Source organism: Aegilops tauschii, chromosome 7, assembly GCF_002575655.3.
Source record: "Aegilops tauschii subsp. strangulata cultivar AL8/78 chromosome 7, Aet v6.0, whole genome shotgun sequence".
Taxonomy (NCBI): Eukaryota; Viridiplantae; Streptophyta; class Magnoliopsida; order Poales; family Poaceae; genus Aegilops; species Aegilops tauschii.
Window position 1 is genome coordinate 437,812,948 of NC_053041.3, and position 7,166 is coordinate 437,820,113.

The following is a 7,166-nucleotide window of genomic DNA, read 5'->3' on the forward strand; positions in this document are numbered from 1 at the left end:
GGCGGCGCCGGCGGAGGCGGGCGGCGGCGGAGGCGCGGGGTCCGCGGGAGGAGACGGAGGCGCGCGCGGGGGTCGGCGTACGGGCTCGGGCGGGCCCTCCTCGGGCTCGGCTGGCCGCGGGCGGTGGGTGGCGGCGGTGCTGACGTGGCGGCGCGCGGTTGGCCGGGCGCGGCGGCGGGGATTCGTCCGGTGCGGACCGGACGTGTCCGGCGCGCGGAGGGACGGATCTAGGGTTTCGGGACCCGGAATTTGGAGGAGGGAGCACATATTTATAGGTAGAGGGAGCTAGGAGAGTCCAAATGGAGTGCGGTTTTCGCCCACACGATCGTGATCGAACGACCGAGAGCGTGGAGGTGACTTAGATGGGTTGTTGGGCTGTTTGGAGGGGGTTTTGCTGCAACACACAAAAGGCCTTTGCGGTTACCCGGTTAACCGTTGGAGCACCAAACGACCTCCAAATGGAACGAAACTTGACAGGTGGTCTACTGGTGTTATACCAAGGCCACTTGGAAAACCTCGGTCCATTCCGAGAATGTTTGACACCCGCTCACGAAAAGAGACAAGAGGGGGTGCGCCGGTGCACGTGGGAGTGTCAGATTGCAAAACGGACAACGGGGAAAATGCTCGGATGCAAGAGACGAACACGTATGCAAATGAGATGCACATGATGACATGATATGAGACGCATGACATGAACAAAATGTAAAACGAGAGAGAAAACCCGACCACAAAGGGAATATCATAACACATAGCCGAAAATGGCAAGAGTTGGAGTTACAAATATGGAAAGTTACATCCGGGGTGTTACAACACTCCACCACTACGAGAGGATCTCGTCCCGAGATCTAGGACAGAAAGAACTCCGGATATTCGGAACGGAGGTGGTCCTCGCATTCACAGGTGGCTTCTCGGTCGGAATGGTGCGACCACTTCACTTTCAGGAATTTGATTGACTTGTTGCGAGTCTTGCGCTCAGTTTCTTCAAGAATAGCAACGGGGTGCTCATGATAAGACAGATCTTCTTGGAGATCAATCTCTTCGAAGTTGATGGTGCGCTCAGGAGTCTTGAAGCACTTGCGAAGCTGTGACACGTGGAACACATCGTGCACGTTCGCGAAGTTGGAGGGAAGCTCAATTTGATAGGCGAGGTCGCCTCTCTTGCCAATGATCTTGAATGGACCCACATATCTAGGGGCAAGCTTCCCTTTGATACTGAAGCGACGAGTGCTTTTCATTGGAGAGACGCGGAGGTAGACATGGTCTCCGATCTCGAAAGCCAAATCACGGTGCTTACTATCATATTAACTCTTCTGGCGCGATTGCGCGGCTTTGAGATTTTCACGGATGACTTTACACATTTCTTCAGCCTCTATGATTAAGTCATTGCCAAGAAGTTGGCGTTCACCAGTCTCTGACCAATTGAGAGGAGTACGGCACTTTCTGCCATAGAGAATCTCGAATGGGGCCTTGCCCGAACTCGCTTGGAAGCTGTTGTTGTAGGAGAATTCGGCATATGGAAGACAATCTTCCCATTTCATGCCAAAGGAAATGACACAAGCCCTGAGCATATCTTCAAGGATTTGATTGACTCGCTCGACTTGGCCACTAGTTTGAGGATGGAAAGCTGTGCTGAAGCGAATGTTGGTGCCCATGGCCTTCTGGAAGGAGTCCCAGAACTTAGAAGTGAAGATGCTTCCACGATCTGAAGAAATCAATTGTGGAATGCCGTGCAAGGAGACAATCCTGGAGGTGTATAGCTCTGCCAACTGAGCTGCTGTGATTGATTCTTTGATTGGAAGGAAATGCGCCACTTTAGAAAGCTTGTCGATGACAACGAAGATAGCATCATTTCCGCGCTTGGACTTGGGAAATCCAGTCACGAAGTCCATTTTGATATGATCAAACTTCCATTCTGGGATAGCGAGAGGTTGGAGGAGACCAGCTAGTCGTTGGTGTTCTGCTTTCACCCTTCGACAAACATCACATTCATTCACGAATTGAGCGATTTCTCGCTTCATTCGAGTCCACCAATACGACTGCTTGAGGTCATGGTACATCTTCGTACTTCCGGGATGAATGGAAAGAAGAGAATTGTGTGCCTCGTTCATAATGACTTTCCTTAGATCACCTTTAGGAACCACAATCCGGTCCTCAAAGAATAAAGTGTCTCTGTCATCAATGCGATAGCACTTGTATTTGGAAAGACCCTTGTCGATACCACGTTTCACCTTCTTCACCATGGTATCCAGGAGTTGTGCCTCACGAATTTGATCTTCCAAAGTAGGAGAGACTAGGAGGTTGGCAAGAAAACCCTGAGGAACAACTTGGAGATTCAGCTTGCGGAAAGCTTCACAAAGATCCGGTTGGAATGGCTTGATAATTAAACTGTTGCAATAAGCCTTCCTACTCAAAGCATCTGCAATGACATTGGCCTTGCCTGGAGTATATTCAATACTCGGATTGTACTATTGAATCATTTCAACCCATCGAGTTTGCCTGAGGTTGAGGTTGGGCTGAGTGAAGATGTACTTGAGACTCCTGTGATCGGTGAATATGTCCACTTTTCTTCCCAACAAGAGATGTCTCCATGTTATTAATGCATGGACAACTGCCACCAACTCAAGATCGTGAGTGGGGTAGTTCTTTTCGTTGGGCTTCAACTGACGAGAGGTATAGGCCACAACTTTCTTCTCTTGCATTAACACCGCACCGAGACCTTGAAGAGAAGCATCACAGAAAACTTCGAATGGCTTGGATTCGTCAGGAGGAGTTAAGACAGGAGCTGTGACGAGTTTCTCTTTAAGAGTGTTGAAAGCAACGTCACACTCAGGTGTCCAGACATACCTCACATGCTTCTGGAGGAGGTTGGAAAGAGGCTCTGCAATCTTAGAGAAATTCTCAACGAATCTTCGGCAATAGCTTGCAAGACCAAGGAAACTGCGAAGCTGCTTGACATTCCGAGGAGGTTCCCAATTTACAATTGCAGACACCTTCTCGGGATTAACAGCGATGCCCTTGGCAGAGATGATATGACTAAGGTAAAGAACTTCATCAAGCCAAAACTCACATTTGGAAAACTTCGCATAGAATTGATACTCTCTGAGCTTGTCGAGCACCAATCGCAAATGTTTGGCATGATCCTTCTTATTCTTGGAGAAGACCAAGATATCATCGAGATACACCAGGACGAATTCATTGGTATAGGGGTTGAAGATGAAATTCATCATTCGAGAGAATGTTGGAGGAGCATTGACAAGACCGAAAGACATGACAGTATATTCATAAGAACCAAAGCTTGTTCTGAATGCTGTCTTGGGAATATCTTCTTCACGAATGCGAATCTGATGATAACCCATCCGGAGGTCAAGCTTGGAGAATACTTTAGCACCTTTAAGTTGCTCGAATAGCTCATTGATGTTGGGAAGTGGATACTTGTTCTTGATTGTCTTCTTGTTCAATGGACGGTAGTCGACACAAAGTCGGTTCGTGCCATCCTTCTTCTGGACAAAAAGAACACCACAACCCCACATAGATGAACTCGGTCTGATCAAACCCAGACGCTCTTGTTCACCGAGCTATTTCTTCAATTCCTTCAGCTCCTTGGGTCCAAGCTTGTATGGACACTTGCAAACGGGTTCCGTGCCAGGCTCAAGATCGATAACGAACTCAACTGGCCGGTGAGGAGGCATACCCGGAAGCTCTTCTGGAAAGACATATTGATACTCACAAACGACTGGAATTTGAGAAATAGCATCCAATTCGCCCTTCTCATTGAGAGAAAATAACCGAATGGTCTCATCACGAGCGGCATAGATAATCACATCCTCAGAAGAGTGTGTCAATTAAATTTCCCTGGCAGCACAATCAAGTTGAGCCTTGTGCTTAGAAAGCCAGTCCATCCCGAGAATTAGATCAATATCCGAGTCACCAAGGACAATTGGTGAAGACAGAAATTTATAGTTGCCCATCTTGATGGAAACATCCGGAACCATGGAGCTTGCGTTCATGAATTTACCCGGAGAGACAACTGATAACGGTCTAGGCAAATCTTGAAAAACCAACTCATGCTTGGATGCAAAAGGTCTAGAGATGAAAGAAAGCGATGCACCAGTATCAAATAAGACTTTTGCAGGAATATCATTAACTGAGAGATTACCCATTATCACATCAGTAGATTCCTCTGCTTGAGCTGCATTCATCATGTTCACCTTTGCAGACTTGGGATTATGCTTGACCACTGCATTGCTGGAAGATCTCACAGGAGGAGGAGGCGGAAGGCGCCTTTGGTTGAAGCACTTGTTAGCATAGTGACCTTTCTGCTGACACTTGTTGCAAGTCATGTAACCCTAGATCTCTCCGGTGTAACCGACCTTTCTGCTGACACTTTCTGCTAACACTTTCTGCTGACACTTTCTGCTAACACTTTCTGCTGACATTATGAAGATTTCCTCCTATGTAACCGACCTCATGTAACCCTAGATCTCTCCGGTGTCTATATAAACCGGAGAGCATAGTCCGGATAGGACAGATTCATTACCATATTCACATAGGCTAGACTTCTAGGGTTTAGCCATTACGATCTCGTGGTAGATCAACTCTTGTAACACTCATATTCATCAAGATCAATCAAGCAGGAAGTAGGGTATTACCTCCATAGAGAGGGCCCGAACCTGGGTAAACATCGTGTTCCCCGTCTCCTGTTACCATCGATCCTAGGCGCACAGTTTGGGACCCCCTACCCGAGATCCGCCGGTTTTGACACCGACACCAGCGCCACCGAGAGAGAGGGGGAGAGGTTCTCCCCCTTGTGCTTCCTCCTCCATGGCCTCCCCCCTAGATGGGGAGAGGTTTTCCCTGTGGTCCTTGGCCTTCCACTACAAAAAAAAAGACACATCCGTGACATTTTGGGCCGAACGAAATTTTTTTCTGTCATACTTATGACACTTCTATGACAATAATTGTGACAAAACACGATATCATCATAGATGTGGTGGGGTCCTACTTCTATGACAAAAAATCATGACAGAAAATGGGCTTTTCGTCCTGGGCGGGCCGGAGACGCAGCTGCATGACATTCTTTGGGCCGTCCATGACGGAAAAAACCGTGGTAGAAGCGAGGGCGAGGAAAATATCGGGGTGTTCCCGGTTACGGTGGGTGGTCAGGGCCGAGCGATGCGCATTTCTCTCGTACACGCACGCGCGTGGATGCGAGGCGTTGGGCTCTAACTGAACCCGAGCAATTGCACTACAGGCTACGTGTTACTGAACCCGAGCGATCGATCGATAGCTGTTAACTGAACCCGATCGAGCGATTCCTTCGCTACTGCTGCTAACAGAAGCCGATCGATGCTGCCTCTGGATGAACAGTGAGTGTTGCTGGGGGGGTTTCGATGAACAGTTCCCGGTGGGGGTGGATGAACAGGACCCGTGGTGTTGCCTCTGGATGAACAGTGAGCGTTGCTGGGGGGGTTTGGATGAACAGTTCCCGGTGATGGTGGATGAACAGGACCCCGTGGTGTTGCCTCTGGATGAACAGGACCCCGATCGATCGAGCCGGTTGGGCTCGATGAACAGGACCCCGTGGATGGCTGGATGAACAGGACCACCCCGTGGAGGGCTGGATGAACAGTAGAAGGTGGAGGGCTGGATGAACAGTAGCCCATGGAGGGGTGGTTGAACAGGAGCCCGTGGAGAGGGCTGGTTGAACAGTAGCCGGTGGAGTAGCGCACGGTGGAGGCTGGATGAACAGGAGCCCGTGGATGAACAGTCGCAGGTGGAGGCTGGAGGAGGTCGACGGTGGATGAACAGTAGCCCGTGGAGGCTGGAGGGGGTCGACGGTGGAGATGAACAGTATCCCGTGGAGTCCCGTTTTGCGGTACGCCACACCCCTCCCGATGAACAGGACCCCCGTTTCGACCGTAGCGCTCCAACACAAGTCCATTTCCTCCGTTTTGCGGTACGCCACACCCCTCCCGATCAACAGGACCCCCGTTTCGACCGTAGGAGGTCCTTTTCCTCCGTTTTGCGGTACACCAGACCCCTCCCGATGAACATGATCCCGTTTCGAACGTGGCCGGTCGAACACAAGGTCATTTCCTCCGTTCTGCGGTACGCCAGGCCTCGTTTCCATCGGCTGTTCTGTCCAAGCCGGTTGGCTCCCACGCGTTCCGTTGCCTCCCGATGAACACGAAGCATTCCATTGCCTCCCCATGAACACGACGACGATGCAGTTTCTCCGTTCCGACCCAGCCATGTACACGAGCCCTGGCCGTACGTATGTGCGAGTAGGCGTTCGAGACCCTGCCCGTATGTACGTATGTGGCCGTATTTTCTTTCATGCACACTAGCCGCTGTACGTACGTGTACATGCTACGTGCGCGCCTCTACTACGACACGTGCACGCCTCTACATCGACTAGTATGTACATACACGTTCGAGACCAGAATGACAACACTACGTACGCTTCGACCAGGTGGGTCCCGACTGTCACGCACTTCCTTGCCTGCGAAGATGTAGCTGGTGGGTCCCAGCAGTCAGGGGGGCGAATCGTTTTTTTCCCGGACGCACTTCCTTGCATGCGAAGATGTAGCTGGTGGGTCCCAGCAGTCAGGGGGAAACGTTTTTTTGCGAAATACGGTGGCCCGTCCGGCGGGTCCCCGCTGTCAGGTGGAGGAATAATTATTTTGCGCGTAATAAGGAGGCACTTCCTTGCCGCGGCCGTGGACCCAGCTGTCAGCCTCTCCACGTACAGTACTCTTTCGATGGAAGTCGTTCCTTGACCACGTTGACCACGCCGCGCCGAGAGCACCAGGGCGGTGGACGACGGCGAGGCCTAGGAAGGGGACGACGTGGAGCCAGGGAAGACGCGGCAGTGGAAGCCCGCGCGGAGAGGAGTACGAGGGTTCACTGGTTCGGCTGCGGTGTGAGGCTGCCGTCGCCGCAGGGCCTGGCCAGCGGTGGGAATAGTAGGGGGTAGTGAGGCCTCCGCGGCAGCACAGCCGGCCACGGGAGGCAGGAGCATGCGGCATGACCGGCGCTGCTTTGGGCGGCTGGAGCAAGAAGACCAGAGTTTGAAGAAGCACTACGGCCGTTGGATGGACATCGTACGGTCACTGGAACTAGAATCGTGCATATTGACTAAGTTGAGAAAGCCCTCTGTCCCCGTC